The sequence below is a fragment of the Aethina tumida genome, chromosome 1 (genome assembly GCF_024364675.1).
Source record: "Aethina tumida isolate Nest 87 chromosome 1, icAetTumi1.1, whole genome shotgun sequence".
Taxonomy (NCBI): Eukaryota; Metazoa; Arthropoda; class Insecta; order Coleoptera; family Nitidulidae; genus Aethina; species Aethina tumida.
Window position 1 is genome coordinate 65,817,163 of NC_065435.1, and position 18,199 is coordinate 65,835,361.

At 26.8% G+C, this 18,199-nt stretch overlaps 1 protein-coding gene across 1 annotated transcript in view; it reads right to left on the minus strand.

Annotated features, from left to right (window-relative positions):
• The window catches only part of LOC109608434 (Ig-like and fibronectin type-III domain-containing protein 2), a 154,271-nt gene that overhangs the window by 109,151 nt on the left and 26,921 nt on the right, over positions 1-18,199 (minus strand). The window contains exon 2 of the mRNA XM_049961238.1: positions 5,871-5,893. The gene's annotated coding sequence lies outside the window, so the exon portion shown is untranslated. The remainder of the gene's footprint in view (positions 1-5,870; positions 5,894-18,199) is intronic.

The window sequence follows — 18,199 nt, forward strand, 5'->3', positions numbered from 1 at the left end:
TAGTAAATTTTTATTGCACTTTTATGAATGTGCAAGTCAATAACAACATTTCTTCTCGAGTTCCACTGCACAAAATATGCCCTATTATATTTTCTGTGATAACGAATTTCTGTGAAAAATTTACAGAACTGAAAGCGTTTGGAATTTAATTATTTGCTGAAAGCATAAAACAAAATGTAGGTAAAGCAATTATTTTTGTTTCATTATTAAAAATTCTCTTCCACTAATTGAACTCGGCACACAAAATCAATTCTATTATAAAAACAATTAAAATAATGGAACGCATTAATAATCAAATCGTTGAACACTGTAAATTATTCGAATGTTAAATAAATCAAATAACAAAAATACGGAAAAATGACTAATCAAAAATACCATGACCTTACTTATTTATAAATTAAATACTTCAAATTCTGTTCAATAAGATGGTCAATGTTAAAGATATAATCGAACAATTACTGCTACATTGACCTTTGTTGATTACTGGTCTCTGAAAACGTTATAAATTAAATCCTTAAACTTTACATTGATATTTAAAATATTATATAACCGAATTGAAACGTTCAGAAAAGATGATTACTATTAGATCATTTTTAATTTCATCGAATGTTTTAAAAATAAATTGCTTGTTTGAACTCCAGCCTAATTGAATTTACTGATTGTAATAAATATCCTTCTCCATACCGTAAACTATGTGTCGGTACTTTTAATTGTTACATAATCAAGAGAAAATAATTATGGGCCATTTAAATGCATTAAAGTGAGTCATAAAATGAAATGAAAAAGTAACAAATACAAATGTCCTTTATAGCGTGGGGTAAATTGAATTTATTCGAACAAAAATACCAAATTGAACGTATAACTGAACCGAACGAATGCCTGTTACTTTGCTTATTTTAGTGGATAAATTCGTTTGAGTTTTGTACCTATTTTTATTGAATCGCGCGTTTAGCTAATTAATGATCATAAAAAACTGCATTTTGAAATGACAATAATATTAGATACATAAAATTTTGATGTTATTACATTTACGACTCATAAATAACAATATAAATAAGAGACAAATTTAGTTAATAAAGATTTCTCTCTATTGTTTAGGCAGATTCCAAGCTCATACAAAGAATTTCAAGTAAACATAAAACTTTTATGTTTGCATCAAAGTGATCCTTAAACCACCACCCTAGATACACGACTAAATTTATGGGTAATTTTATTCATTTTCCATACAAGACTTGTACATTTCTGTATACATTTTAAAGGAGGAGATAGAATATAAATATTCTATTTTCCCAATTTAAGATCCTACTTCACCGACAATAAACGAAACACTAAATTTAAAAATTGATTCAATAAATTTCTAGTCATTTTAAAACGGATAGCTAGAGAGGAATATAATGAATCTGTTATTAACTGGCATGACATAATTGTGCAAAAGGAAAGGTTCATTCAAAATAATGTCATTGTCATGCTCAAATCAAAACAATCGATTTAAGAGACGATATCCGTTGGAAAAGGATTGTCTTCGTTTATTTGCACATGGTAATACGTAATAATATGCCTAGGTCAATATGTCGATTTGTCTTTATCGGTACATGGAATATGTGTCAAGGAATCCCTGGGTATTATTCAAAATACGTGTTGCCTAATCAAGTGGTGCATGAGACAATTCTCTAAAGCATTTAAGTGATCTCTGAATACGCATATGTCACTCTTGATCTGATCTCATGATTGAACAGAACAACACTTCACACGATTATCGTTTGTCACATTTTGTGATTAAATCACAAAGAAATTTATAGTGTATTGTCAAGTCAAGTAAGTACTTAGGATATTGAGACGAACAAGGTTTTTAGAAGAGAGGGACGTGATCAAAAAACCAGTTGCAACGCCTTAAAATTTTAAATGTCGAAATTTAGTATCACTAGTGAATATTACATTCAACAAGGAGTAATCCTACATTATAAAATTTACCAAAATCTTAAACGATGGTAAAATAAAAGTATGGTATTGCACCTTTTATTTTCGACTACAAAATATGTATGAAGAAATCATAGTATATGTTATAAATATTTCGAAGAGTTTATCTAAATATTTATTTATTTAAAATATAAAAGAATATTTAAATTAAAAAATATTTTATAATATTAATTTACAAGGTGTTTCATAACTTATCCGAAAAATTGTAACCTGTTACTATTACGTAAGAAGTCCATTTAAAAAAATGTAACAAGGCAACAAGAAACGAAATAAAAAATAATTCATCCCCATCTATAAAAGCTGTTCGAAATTGTTCCGCTTTTTTTACCTTCTATACAGGATAATTCGCAACTTCGCACAAATTTTAACCACATACTCACTGTTGCATAAGTAGTCGATTTATCATAAACAGTAAGTATATGGTTAAAATTTTTCGAATAAGTTACGATTCACCCTGTATATTGGGAACAGTTATTTTAAAATGGTTCTACATCGAAAGTAAATTCTATTGTCCAGTCATTTTCGACGGATGGGAAACATATTTTTAAATATATTTTACATAAATATTCATTTATTTATAATATTAAAAAGTATTCATTAATAAATGGAAAATAAAAAATATTTTGTAATATTGAAAATATTCTGGGTTTTAAAATAGTTTCTACAACTTTATATAAAGAAGAGAAAACTAAATACAGGGTATCCCAGATATTTTGTCTTTGGCTGTTACGAGTCTTTCTATAACAGGCACAAAAGTGACTTAAATGAGCCCATTTTTTTGCCACAAAATCCATTTTGTTTTCTACGAAAATTGATTTTTGAATGTAATGACATTTAATTACTTATTTAACAAATGATTGACTAAACTTTAAAGATAATATGTGGCACTTGTTATTTCAAATAAAATGCATAATTGAATTTACTTTTAAAATGTTAAAAATATATCATTTATGTTATATTAAATTACCTTCAACTGAGGACAATATTTCTGATTTCGATATATTTAATGTTTAAAACTTCCAAATATGGTTGACCAACTATTAATTATTTCAAAATTAGTAATTTTCTCACAATTTTTCTCTGAGTATCTGTGAATATAAAATTTGACTTTTAGAATCATAAAAATAGGTTACGCCTTTTTCGTTAAAGAGGTTTTAAATATCTGAAAATTTACTAGAAATATTGTTGTATCTTAGGTACAGATAAATTAATGTACTACGAGTTATATATTTCTGAAAATTTTTTTTCGTCATCTTAATGGCAATTATAGGTTCCACTTAAAATAAAAAAAGTTATCCCGAAAATAGTCTGAACAAAATTGCTACATTTGTTAAAAAATAATAAATAAACCACTGACAATCTGATAAAAGTTTTCAGAAACTGCCAAAAATATCAAAATGCTATTTTGACTCCCTGTATATAATTATTATCTAATAAGATAAGAAAGGAATACCTTTCCTTCTGTCCTACTCCTATACTCCTCTTAAAGTTGGAAAGGAGAGGGTTTAACAGATATTAAAATTATTGACTAATAAAGTTTATTGAAGATCAATGACAAAATTGAAAAAAAAAACAATGTAATTTAGCAACTTACTTTATGAATTAAGGAAAAAAATGTTTATACATTAAATTAGATAGTTATATATTTACACACATTTTTTATTTACTAACCAACCTAAAAATTTTCGAAAGCGGTTCAGATAGATTCATTCCCTATCGATTGGTCTTGGTCGACTAATGGACAAGCTACCCGGCTGATTGTCGGGCGATCTGGGGTTTGATCCCGCCCGATTTAACTTTTTAATTGGTTCTATTCAAATTTGACACACATTATTAGTCATAATCGTTTAAATAGTATCAGCCAAAATATTATTTGCTAACACGCAGCAGAAGTCAGATTCTCATTAAATCAAAAAACGAAAAAAACGCAAAAAGTACATTTTACAACTACTCAGATGGTAATGGAGTATGTAAATATAATTAAAACATTTTAAATATGTTGATCTTTCGTTGTCAGTGTAAAAGTTCTATTTAAAAGCTATTTAAAAATCTCAAAATTCCAACGTAAACACTGCATAATTTATATAACCACTCCACAAGTTTTATGCCGTTGTTAATATAGAATGGACGCATTTAACCAACCCCAATGAATGTGGCTAGAGGTTTGCAAAAAAGCCCTCGAACGCTTTCCGCCGCGCATAAAGTCGCATAAGCATATTTGCGAGTTTTTTTAACGCAACCGCCGGAATTCATATGTGAGTGCCTTCGTAAAAGAAATTAAAAATACACACTGCTGAAAATTCTTTGTTTTAATAAAAAATTCATGTGCTGTCAAAAAATTAGTAATTTCTTAATAATTTGCATACGTATTTTTCATGAAATCTTTCTGAATTTATTAGGTACCGGAAAACGTACGTTTTTAACGTATGACTAAAATAGTTTTTATTCAACCAAATAATTGTCATCATAATCAACAATTACCATAATAAAAAAATTCTTGGTTGTTGGAACTCATTAAAAGATCAACTACAGTTCTGACCTCTTCAGAATTCAATTGTTTATTCCGTAAAAAATTAAACATTGACAAAAAATAAATAGTCCCATGGAAAAATATGTCGGCTAAATGGTAAATGCTTCCTTTGAGTCTTGTGTGTCAATTTTGAGTAAATTTTTCATGAAGTTTGTCAATTTGCAAGCTTGCAAGGAGATAATTGTCAAACGTCTAATATTGTTATATCCTGATTTAATTTATGTGAAATCAATTTGTTCATTTTTTTTATGAAATTCATTACAAGAATTATATCTAATGCTTGAATCATCGCAGTTTCATTACTGGGTAATTTCCAAACTTTCATTGCATCGTTCATACAGGATACAAGACGTCCTTTACGCTGTTCATTTTCAATGCATTCATTGGCTTTTTTAAATCAATGAAACCAAAATCATATGACATTTTCCTCTCTAAACGCAGTATGAATGGAATGTGCCTCTTCAGTTGCTCTTAAGGTGATTTTTGAACATATAAAGCAAATTCGTACGAATTATTCCACTTGAATATCACAAAATGTTTTAAATGCAATCTAGGAGAAAAATAAATGGTATTGAAAGAAAGAGCATAAAGCTTTGAAAGAATGTATACAGAGTAATACAAAAATATTAAAATATAATATAAAAAATTATTCAAATAAATAGAAAAACGTAAATTACTTTTTCTGGTATTTAATGTTAATTTTAGTAAAATAGAAATATTAAATAAATATTGACGAATAAATTAAAATAATGTGTTTCCTTCAAAAATATATAAGAAAAATAAATTTATAAGAAAATTTATAATGAAGAAAGAAAAGAAAATTTATTGTTATATGAATTTGATAATTATTCTATTAGTTATTAGTTACTTATTTACAAATATTTATAAACCTAATTTTAATCAAATTACTTTCTATTTTAAGGTATGAAATAAAGTTTACTATAATTTTATTATTTTTGTGTTATGCTATGTTTTATGTTATATTTAATCATTTATTTTAAGGTACATATATAATAATTTGTAAGAAGATTTAGAACAAAACTTGTTTAATTTTCATTAATGTAGAAAGGAACCTTATAGATACTCTTCCTATACACCACCTTCAGTCAAAAATGTATGTTTTTGTTTAAAAAATATATAATTTAATTTATTTTACTGATTAATTAAATACCCGTTTCAAAACAGAAGCTTAAGTAAACCCATAAATTAAGAAAAATTGATACCATTCTTTAGTAATTTCATAAAAGCTAAATGTAAATCCTTTAAAATATATTTCGTGTTTTGAAATATATGTCATTTAATTAAAATTAAAAAAACACATTTTTTTAAATTAAAATAACATGTAAATCGGATATTTACTCACCTCCTATGTGGATTAAACAATTTCTGAAACATAAAATGTTCAATTAATTTTCTCGATCAAAATATTTATTATACCCTATTAATATCCCCGAAACTGATAAAAGTATAACGTTATCCGTGTAAGTAATGCTCATCACTCATGAAACAATAGAGTAAACCTCCTTTTTAACAGACTTTTTTTTAATAAAAGGTCACTCCTAAAGAAAAAAATGATTGTAATTAATTTTATCTTTCACGCAATAAAGTACAGAACTGTACCCTCTTTTGTCCAACACACAAGAGATGCAAAAAGAAAACAGCACGACGACTATATTTAAATCTAATATAATCTTAACAGCAACTTGGTAGGAAGCTTATATTTAGCCATCTTTTAACCGACATTGTCTTGTATAAAAAGAGGCTGAACGAGCACTTTTTACTTTTCTTTGCCATCCTTCGTCCATTATTGTATTTTGTCAGTTCCTTCTTGCTTTATTTAGTGACGTTGGCAATAAATTCAAATTGATTTTATCCTTGTGGCCGGGAACTGATTTACATAAGCTTGATACTGCATGTTTTATAAATATATGATCAATATGACAAGTTAATAATCTGTATATAATCTGTAATGTTGTGCTAGATGCACATGCTTAATTTGTAGATTAGCAAAGCAATCAATCCAATAATGTGTACTCTATTAATATTCTAGTAAACACTGCTTACTAATTAGAATCAAGCATCTACAAACAAGTTGTAGTGTTATAGCAGGTTGGATTACCTATCTGTATAAACCAAGTAAATGTATGTGTGTTTATTATTAGAAGTTGTAAAATGTAGACTGTGTTTAATCCAACAGTAAGTACAAAATATAATAAAGTGGCAAATATAGTTTTCTACTTTATTAAAACAAATTACCTTCTGTAAATAAAAATACACGGTGGAATAGAAGTCAACAATTAAAAATTGCGTTAATTAAAATTTTTAACTAGTAAAAATCAAAACTTTGTGGCACATTCATATAAAGTTGGCTACATGAAAACAAACCAAAAACTCTGAAAACAATTCGTGGCGCATAAATGTTAATTGTGACTTACTGCATTATTCAATTTCGGAAATCATTGTAAATTGTGGATCCGCCATAATTAAAGTTAATAATGGAGAACCGTTTGTGGTCATTTTTTTCCGGATTTTGAACGGGTTTCCGGTCATCAAAATACAAACAACACAATGAGCGTGTGATTTCATCAGATTGATCATTTCACATAAAATGTTTATATTGTTTCGTACATTTCATTGTCGATCATTATATTAAAAATAATATTATATTTACCCAAATTTCATTAATAAAATTTAGTTGAAATAAAAGTATAAATAATAGCAAAGATTATGTATTTGTTATACACAAAAATTATACAAGTAAATAAATGAATTAAATGGTTCAAATTAATAGATATAGTTTCTAATAAAATTTTAATTTATTTATCAATAAATTCGCTGCGCATTCGCCAAAATTATGAAAATTAGGTATGTATTTACAATTAAAAACAATGTATTAAATTAATTTAATATTAAAAATACAATTGATACGTGATTTCAAATAAATAAATATACATTGTTTTTAATTGTAAATACATTAATTAATCCACCCTAAGCGATATGGATCCCTAAAGCACATTGTCAAAAATGATTTTTCTTTAAGTTAAGTCTTATTTTTGACACCTATTTTAAAAGCACAATATTATTTTTTTATCAACTTCTTACTATAAAATAAAAAATATACTCTTTTATTTGACATCGATAAAAGCAGTTTTTGAGAAAAAGTATATACCATTTGCGTACCAAAATTTATATATTGCAATCAATAACAAATTCAATAATAATAATTAACAAGTTTATTTACTTACCAGAAAGTATATACACTCAACACGATCCAAATTATTATCTTAAATGCACTCAACAACATCCTTATCTAACTTGTTAATCGTCTTAAAAGTAATGGCTTGAATTTTATAGCTTAACTTTTAAATATAAATTTTGCCAGTGGAATAAAAAAAGTTAGGCGGCACAATTTTACAAGATAACGTAAACAAACTTGATACATAAAAGAAATAATGTGCAACTTCTGAAAACTAGTAGATATATGAATACTCAAAAGTTCAGATAAGATCACAATTTTGAACTTTATTTTAAATTATTATTCATAAACTTAATAGTATGTAAAATATTATTATAAATAAAACACATTTAGTTTTAAATATTGCGTATTTATGATAAAAAGTCAGTTTACAGCCTCTAAACATGGAAAACAAAATGAAATATTTTCCTAGGGGTTTTAAATTTAATTTTAGATTGCCTCAAACTATTTCTTAATTATATGAAATTATATATATATATATATATATATATATATGAATATATATATATATATATATAAATTTAAGAAATAAATATAAAAACAGAGAAATAAACGTGATTTTTTAAAACTTTTTTATTTATTCATAGATTTTTTTATTCATTTAAGTATCAAATTCATGGAAAAAGACATAAATTGACAATATCTATTTTTATATAAAAAATTCCCTAGTCTTTAAATAAATTTGCTGTCTAGATTTCAATCTAAAAAGTATTTTTTCTCTCATTCTCGACCATTTGTGAGTTGAGTAATCCGATTGAGAAACAATGTCCAAGAAATTTGTGAGCGATACGATTACTTTTAATTTGATAGCTTGTATGACAAAAACGGCAATATCCAAATGGTGTTATACTCAAGACATTAAATTGTAGCAAAAAATCAAACTGAAATTGCTTAATTTTAAAAATAAATTCATAAAATTATTTTTGGTGTGAGATTCGTATTTAGAATTCTGGAGTTATGCAACATATGTTACAACCTTTTTTGTAAATTACTGAATATCTTTCTGGATTTTCAATTAAAACGATAAAATCCAAACAAATAAAATTTCCAAACTGAACAACTAATAAAAGTTAAAATAAGATTTAACACCGACAAATGTGATACGAGCTCCAATCAATAAATTGAACGAGCATCATAAAGTGAAGATGATCCACAAACTTGTCGGTTTTGTAAGTTTAGATAGAATCTGTTATATAAGGAATTTTATGAGTATGAGAAGGAAATGGGATTTATTTATTTTACTGTTTACATAGCAATTCGTCAATGCTAGGGGTGGACTGGCCGAGGGACTCTGCCCAAAAATAAATTAAGTGTAAGCACCCCAATTTCTAGGGACATAAAAGGGATCTAATTTAACCAAGAAATATTGTGATGATAGGAATCATTTAGATAACACATTTTATTTATACTGATTATCCCGAAAGCAAATAACCGTTGGTTCTAGTTCATTGTTTATTATAATTGGCTTTTATTGCTTGTTTGTACGACTATCGATTGTTTAATTTATTTTGAAATGTTCGTTTTAGTGTTTCGTTGATTAATTAAGTTTTTTTAATGTGACCTGGAAATGCACACTCAACACATAAATGCTAGTAAAAAATACTATGCCCAATGTTAATTTTTACCTTAACAAATTAATATTCTTTTCATTATATGCCAAACTTTTAAACCTGAGTTCTTTAGACTTGGCTAAAATTCTATTTTATAATACCCTATTAAATACATCTCTGCCACATATATCAATTTTTTATGGAACTAAAAATTTTGAATTATTTTAGAACACGACGTTTATTCCTACAAATAACTATAACTAGATAAAAAAATAGCAAATAACACGCTTTTTTCAAGTAATTTTTGTTAATGAATTTTGCAAAAAAAAAATAGAACAAAATCATTTATTAAGGTACGAGTTTTCCATTTTTACAAAACAAACATGATCTTTCTTTTACACATTTTAAGATAATTTGGTGAATACGAAAAGCATATTATTTCTCAGTTGGACCTAGAAAACGGTATATCTTTATTTTTCAATCGATTAAAAAACTCAGCTATTTCTCATTCGATCGATACAATTTTAGTACCGTTGTACGAGTAATTGAATTACCTTTACAATAAAATTCATCATTTATCTCGATCGACATTACCCTTTACTCTGGACGCTAGTTTATAATTTGAAAAATAGAAATATATCCTATATATATAAGTGAATGACTTAATTCAAAAAAAATAGTAAATAAAATAATAAAATTTTGAATTTCCTAAATCAAATAGATTCACAAAAATTTTCATTATGTTTAACTGTCATTATTATAAATTTACTATTTTTTATATTTTCACATTAAAATAAACAACATTCCATTTTATTAAAATTATTATTTCCAAAAAACCCATTTTATTCGGATAATTCTTAATTTATATGTTGTTAAACATCGTAAAATACCTCAAAGATTTTTTTTCTGAATATTTTTACGACTATAATTACAATTTTGGAACATAGCAATCTGAGTCAATAACAAGTAGTCCAGATGTATGATAACAAAGTGTAGTAAATCGCATTTGAAATCGTTAACTGGCAGTATATTTATACGATGTGGTGATGGTCGTCAAGGAGCTTCGAACAGAATCACGATAAGTCTGTCTATCATGAGAAAAGGGATACATCAAGCTAGTCTTCAAGCCAGAAGTTAAACAGGGAATATCGGGTTGCCCGTAGAGTATGGGCCAACGATCATAGCCTGAGGATTGCAGCCGAATGGCATAATTGTTTGTTCACAGATGAGTTCCGGTATGCACTCTATCACACGAAATGCTCATATTAAACCTAGAAACTACGAATGCTCGTCCATATCACGACTTGATTATTCATCCAATTATTATTTCAGTTGCAGAAGAAATAGGACCAAATTTCGTTTTTGTAGACGACAGTGCCCAACCTAACTGTGAGAGACATAAATTTGGCGTTACAAAATCATGGCATTACTCGGATGCGTCTTCCAGACTGCAATCCAATTGAACAAGTATAGGACCGTCTTCAAAGACAAATTTACACTCGGAACCACCAGATTCCAAATTTAGAGGAGCTTGCTAATGGTCTTGGGACAAATCACAAGTTATGGATCAAGAATTTATTCCTTCACTAATTTTGAATATGCCAAAGAAGGACCGACAAAGTACTGATTAGAAAAATGTAGCGGTTCATATACTATATGTAATTAGATATATTAAAATAATATTTACAACCAATAAAATTAGTTTTAAAAGACCTAGAAAAAAAGAAGAAGAAATAAAGATGACAAAATAAATATATTTTTCATTTTATCATAATTGAAATAGATACTAATTGTGCCTTGTAATTATAAGAATGTACATACATATATCTCAGAAATGAGTAATTAGCGACGTGAAACTGGACTAGACCTACATAGCTTGGAATTTGATGCTAAGGTCAGCATTTGCATTACAGCTAACTGCATATTGCAAAACTAATGTTTACACTTGTTCAGTCGTGAAATGCTTACGTAAATTGATATTGTTACGTGGTTATTATTAAATTTCCATTGTAATACTTCAACTCGTTTTTACATATAGTAATAGAAATTTTAAGTGAACAATCGGTGTACTCTTGCGGCCGCGTAAAATTTTGTCGCGTCGCATGATGAAACCGAATGAAATAAATTTGTTTTGTAATTTCATTTAAAACCGTAGACAAAACATGTGATGTTTGTTAGCTAAATTCAATTATTTTAATGTTTTTCGTGGTGTGACTTAAACCTTAACTGATGATTTGGAGAAGATTTTTTCAAATTTGCTTAATGCAATATAAATTTAAATGTTAGCTGCATAATTAAACAAAAACATACATTCACATTTAAACCAAACTCAACATTCTAATTTATAATCAGCAAAATGCAGACAGCGAAATCTAAAACACAATTATTGATCGATTAATTTTATGTGAATATAAACGTGTTGTCAAATATTACATGAATATTATACTAAAAATATGCACATATGACAACATGGATAAATAATGACCCCCACGTTTCCCCCATGAAGTGTCACTAAAACTTGTGCATGCTAAATGAAAGCAGAAAGGGAAAACTTGTTTGTTTTCCATTGATGTTAGAGTAACAACGTACTAAATAATGGAAAAGTCTCCCCCACAATCAGTATGGAAATCCACAGACAAAGGGAATTTATCCAATATTTGAAGACAAAATTGAGCTTTTGCACTCAATTAGCAAGTATGAATATTTAATGTTATGTCATTTAGGACTTCAAATGAATTTGTTAAAACATTGGTTATAACACTAAAACGACTGAATAGGATTTTACGTTTTTGTTTCCCATTAGTTCCATTTCTGTATTTAGTTATTGTGATTTTATTTCCTTTTTTTTGTTTTAACCATGTTAATAAATTTCTATAATTTTCCAAATTGTGTTAAAAGACATGCATATTATCAATGAATATATTATGCTTTGTATTCAAAGTGCAACGTTTGTTAATATTGATTGTGTAATAAATATTTAATGTCTATTAAATTTGTATATGATAATGATTTTATGTTAGTTCACATGTATTTTATGTGTAATATAAATTTATTAGTGTTTTTGATTTTATGTTAATAATGTCGAATTACAAATTTCATTTGCTTGATGCACTCCTGTTATTGATTTAATTTCTAAATGGCGAGTATCTTCAATCATATGATTTTCATCAAAATTGGATTTATATACAGGGTGCTCCTCCCTATATACGAATAATGAAATAAATCATTAATTTAGAAGTGTTTTAAGAAGTAATTCTATTCTACTCGAAAGGCTGATTTAAAAAAAATAGTTTCAAAAACATTTCAAGCGAATTGGATTGAAGCATTATTTTTTTATTGTAACTTATTTTCAAGTTCGATTTATTACGAAGAAATCTGCCAGCCATTGGTGATTAAAATTAAGTTATATGGAAAGTTATGTGACGGTTTTCTCTTAACCACCACTCTGTATATCTACTTGGAAAATTCCCAACTAAAATTTATTCCATAGTTGTAAGGCAAATATTAATTTTCTAAAACAAACGTTATATTCAACTAAAGTCGAGTTTGTCAGAAAAGCAAAAAAGAATAAAAAAGTTGTTTGCATAAAACTAATGCGAACCTGTTAATTTTGTTTAACCCAGTTTCATATTTCCGGTAAACAAATGCTACCTTTTAAATGCCTTTAAGACATTTTATTATTCTATTTTGTTTGATGAATTTTACTTAATTTAAAAAATTCATAAGTTTTTATTATGGGAACACAAAAATTGAGTACAATTCCTTTTTTATTTAAATTCTGTGTGAATCTTCAACCTACGATAATAATATGCTCAACAAATGATTCAGATACAGTTTTATTTTATCCTTCTTTTGTTCCCATATAGATAAGAAATCCTTTTAAATTTCTTAGTGTAAAATATTCTATAATAAAATTGCATTTTAAATATAATGGAATACCAATTACGTTAAAAAATATATACCGACTTTGGCACTTTTCATTAAATTGGAATTTAAATTCTAAGTAATATTTTGTGCTCCTCTTTTTTTGTTGTTACTTAAATTTGCGACCTTTTAGAAATACAAAAATACACCTTAAATGTATATAAACTTCTTACCGGATTTAATCTTCGACATAAAAATCAAATTAAAATAAAAAATATTAAATATTTAAAAAATGAAAGGTATGACGTTATATTTATATTTTTGTGTAATGAATGTGACTTACTATTGTTATTTCAGTAAATTACGGTTGGAGTCAACCTTGAAATATTAAATTGTATAAAGGTACTACCGTGTTTTTTAAACAACCCATAAAACATATGAGGTGTGTCAAATAGGTTTAAGTACGAATACTTGTCTTAGGTCATAAATGCACCACCTCGTGATTACCAAATAAGAAATCTAAAGAATTAGAAACAGACGAACTTGAAGTACATAATATTATTCCTTCCCTGTTTATCCATCTACTTGCAAATCATTCTGGAACCACATTTGTTGTCTTTTCAAAGAAATATTATGCAAACAGATTACCTATTGTATTGGTAAGCTGTACCAGCTGAATGTCACCTAAAATACTCATCTAAATGTTAAAAATGTTATCGTGTTTGATTATCAAGTGGTTTTAAGAGTTGTGTTCTTTGTGCATGGCAAAAACAAAGCAGCTGCTTATGAAGGATTCTATTCACAAGAGGAGGAGTAGTTTCTACTCATATTTCCCACTCACTCGTTTATATATTATATTCTACCTGTGATAGAATTTCTTTTTCTGCTCTTGGAATAGATACAGACTTTGCACTTCCAGATAAACAGCACTATTTGACTAATTAACCGGTCTTGGAATTCTTCCAAAGATACGACGTGGAGCAAGTTGGTGATATCAATAAGCTTCACCATAAAGATGTCGTGCTTTAATGGCAGTCTCATTAATGTCGGTTAATTCTGAGTTAGAGACGAAAAGTTGTGCATCCAACTGAGATAAAAATTACAAACTTTTGCAAATTAAAAAACGTGTTATAAAAATAAATAATCTTCCATATCACCTAAACTGTTGACTTGAAAACCAGTGTCTATTAAGATTTTTCTGTTTATTTGTTTTTTGAAGTACATATCTTATAGTCAAAATAGAGTTATTAATTGAAATGATAAACAAGGATGATAAATGCCATGATTTTATCACAAAAAGTGTTCAATTTATGTTTCTTCTTTTTTGTCAAAAAAATCTTATAATAAACCTATGTTGGTGATATAAGAAACACTGTTAATTTTTTGTCATCGTTAAAACAAATAAAAAATTACTATTAAGTATGCCATTAATATTTATAATTTTTAATATCAACATAAAATATAATTTTATATTGAATAAAATGTAAACGCAGTTGAATAAATATATTATGTTCAGAATAAATCAAGAGCATTATAAATAATACCTTTAAAGCTAGTGAAATAAATAACCCAACCCATGTTGCTTACATTTTCCGAACATTTAAGTAACCACCTAAGACGATTTAACATTTATACACGTAAATGTTGGCAGCTGATGTACACGAGCATTTGAACATACATCAGGCTAATAAAAACTGCGACTTATCCTAATAGCCTGTCTCGTGAAGCGATACAAGACCACTTTAAAGTCGTGCATCACCAAATAATTCAGTGGCATTAGCATAATGCGGAGTGTGGCGTGCACTGTGATTTCGTGACGGCCCGTTTCTTTCAGACCGACTCCGTTCGGTACAATGGTAGCTGGGGCAAAAATTGTGTACACACCTTAATTAACAAACGTTGTTGTGTTTTAATGAAAGAGGCACATTTTGTCCTTGGCGATATTCTATTCAGCTGTTACACATTACGAAACGAGCAGGAAATCCATCGCGATCGGCACGTCACATATACAGAGACCATTATTAAATCGTTCATTTACTGCCATCAGGTTATTGGAAAATTATGGAACAATCATTTTGACAAATAAGCATTTAACACGCACCACTTCTTTATGCTTTTTTAACTGAATTGGAAAAATGCAACCTTTTCTTCCTTATATTAAACCATAAGAACTTGAATATTAACAAAAAATTCTACGTGTAACAAAATAATATTTAATTCACAATTTATAGTATTTTTAACTCACGGAGAATGAATTAAAACAAGAAGAGTTATTTCGAAAATATATTGATTAGTAACAAAACATCCCTCAAAACAAATATAAAATTGGCCGCAGAATCCAAATAATCAAAATGTTAATAAGGCATTTTAAATATAATTAATAATAAAATTAAACAAATTGAATATATTGAATTTCAATTAATTTTAACAATTTAATGATATTTTTAAATTAATGTAAAGATAAAATAAACATTGCGGTTTATTAAATGGGTAAATTAATTAAATAATATAATATATATTTTTTGGTTTTTGGCCTTCGTAAATGTTTATTGATTTATAATATAATATTTAATATTGACTTGAATTATAGTACTTGCTAAATTGTAGCTACTACTGGCCAACATATATGTGGCACTATTGTAGTTTTTTTTAATTTATTTCGTCCTTATTACGTTTTTGGTTTTTGCCCTTCCTGAATGTTTATTGATATTATAACATAATATTTAATATTGACTTGAATTACAATACTTGCTAAATTGTAGCTTTACTATTGGCCAACAAATATGTGGCACTATTGTAATTTTTTTTAATTTATTTTGTCCTCATTACGTCATTGGCAAAATCATCAAATCTTCCAATTAAATGTGTAATAATTATATTATTTATTATTTACTACTACTTACTATTATTTTATTATTCTTAAATTTACTTTATACAAATATTAAAAATGTTCGAACTGTAAATGAAAATCAATCAAGTGTCACAATTTTTATGCTCCTAAATTAGAATATATCTAGTATACTTTCTAAAAGCGTTTGGAATAAGATCACTGTGTCATATTTTTCCATAATCTAACAAAAAAACATTTCATATTTATTTTGTGAACAAGTTAAAAATTATAAAAATAAAGTCGAATAAAGTCCCTTTTAAGTTGAATTACAATTCTTTCTAGAGCGTTTGAGATGAAATCTTTTTTCGTTAAAATTGAGTACTGACGTATAATATAACGAAAAACTTTTCATTTTCATTTTGTAAATAAATTCAAAATTATTAAAATAAAATATAAGAAACAAAAAAAGATTTAATAAATATAATACAAGAGATTAAGTCATAAATTTATGATGTCTGTAGGTATAAAATGGCAAATAAAACTATTAAAATATGTGTATCCTATTTAAGTTGGATTAGAATTCGATTAATACGCCTTTCAAGAATGCTATGAGAAGTACAAAAATAGAAAATAAGTGTTTTAAAATATCTCTTCCTTTAAAGTTGAATTACAAGTCGACCAGTACACTTTCCAAATTGTTTGGAATAAAGTTTCCTCTCGTTGAAATGAATAATCTAACAAAATTTTACCTAATATATTTTATGAACATGTGCAAAATTATGGAAAAGAAAAATAATATAAAAGATTAACATGTGTAGTTATAACTTACTTTATTATAATTTACAATATTTAAGTAGATATATAGTAAATTATAATAAAATAATTAAAATGTTTAATGTGTTACAATAAAATCTTCTGTTAAAATTGTGCCTTAATTGTCCCACAGTTTAACAAAAAACATACCATATGTTTGAATATAAAAATAAAATTGAAAAAATAACAATAACGATACATTTATTTTGTTAATATACATAAATTAACATCCTTATTTTTTAAATTGCTACAATTTTAGTATGACAAATTGTAAAGAATATGTTCAGGTATAAAATCGTATACAAATTGTATATTCTTCATTCGTTGACTTGGCAATATGCAAGTGTCTAAGGGGAAGTAGCAACTATATTGGACATAATTGAATTTGTTTAGTGAGTAAACACAGCAGATTAAGTTCAATAAAATTATTTAAAATGTTCATAAGTGTAGTTGAAAGGCTGTGTCATGTCGTTATTCGCAAATATTTAGCAAACATGATTTACGGAATAAATTTGGACCGATATGGATCAGTAGTTTTAATTTTTATCAGTAATAACTAAGTAAATTTAACTTTAGCTAGCCAAAAGTAAAAACCCATTATTATTTTTTGCATAAACTTAAGTCAATTATAAATGATTAATTTATTACCTTTTTAAATATTCCTTTAAAACTACTAATATATATATAATATATTAAATTGTTTAAAAATAAACTAGAATAAGGAACAAACACTACACAACAAAATATTTATTTTGCATTAATGATTAAATTATTAAAATTTTATTTATACGCAAAAAAATTAATGGTATACACTTTGAATAAAAACTAATTAGAAATAAGACAAAAAAATCTAGTTCTCCTTCTATTTAAAGCATTCGTGCTTCCTGCTTATAATAAAACCAATTTCAATGGTCATTAAAAAAATAATAATTGACACAGTTGTACAAAACTCATATTGTTTACAAGAGCCGTGTACCGGATTATCGCTTTCAGCAAACAAATTCATCACAGAAGGTTATGATAGTCATAGCAAATGCAATCTGACTATTAAAGATTATTAAATGGCATGGCCTGGTCTGTTATTTTGCACGATCTGCCTGATTGTTGCAATATTGGAAGTGCAAGGTTGCATTTCACCCAGATATTTAAATTGTTCGCATTAAAATGATCATTTAAACAAGTAGAATTGAGAGGCGCGTCTGTTGCTTCCATTTAGCACATTTAGCACGCCCTCCAATTTACTTTTTTTCTTTAATATTTCATTTGGAAAATTCTTTCATAGTTAATTTTTAATGACATAATCAATATTTTATTTTTTTTTTTCTGCCGTTTCATGAAAAAAGTGCAAAAACCAATTTGTCATACTCAGTTAAAACCCT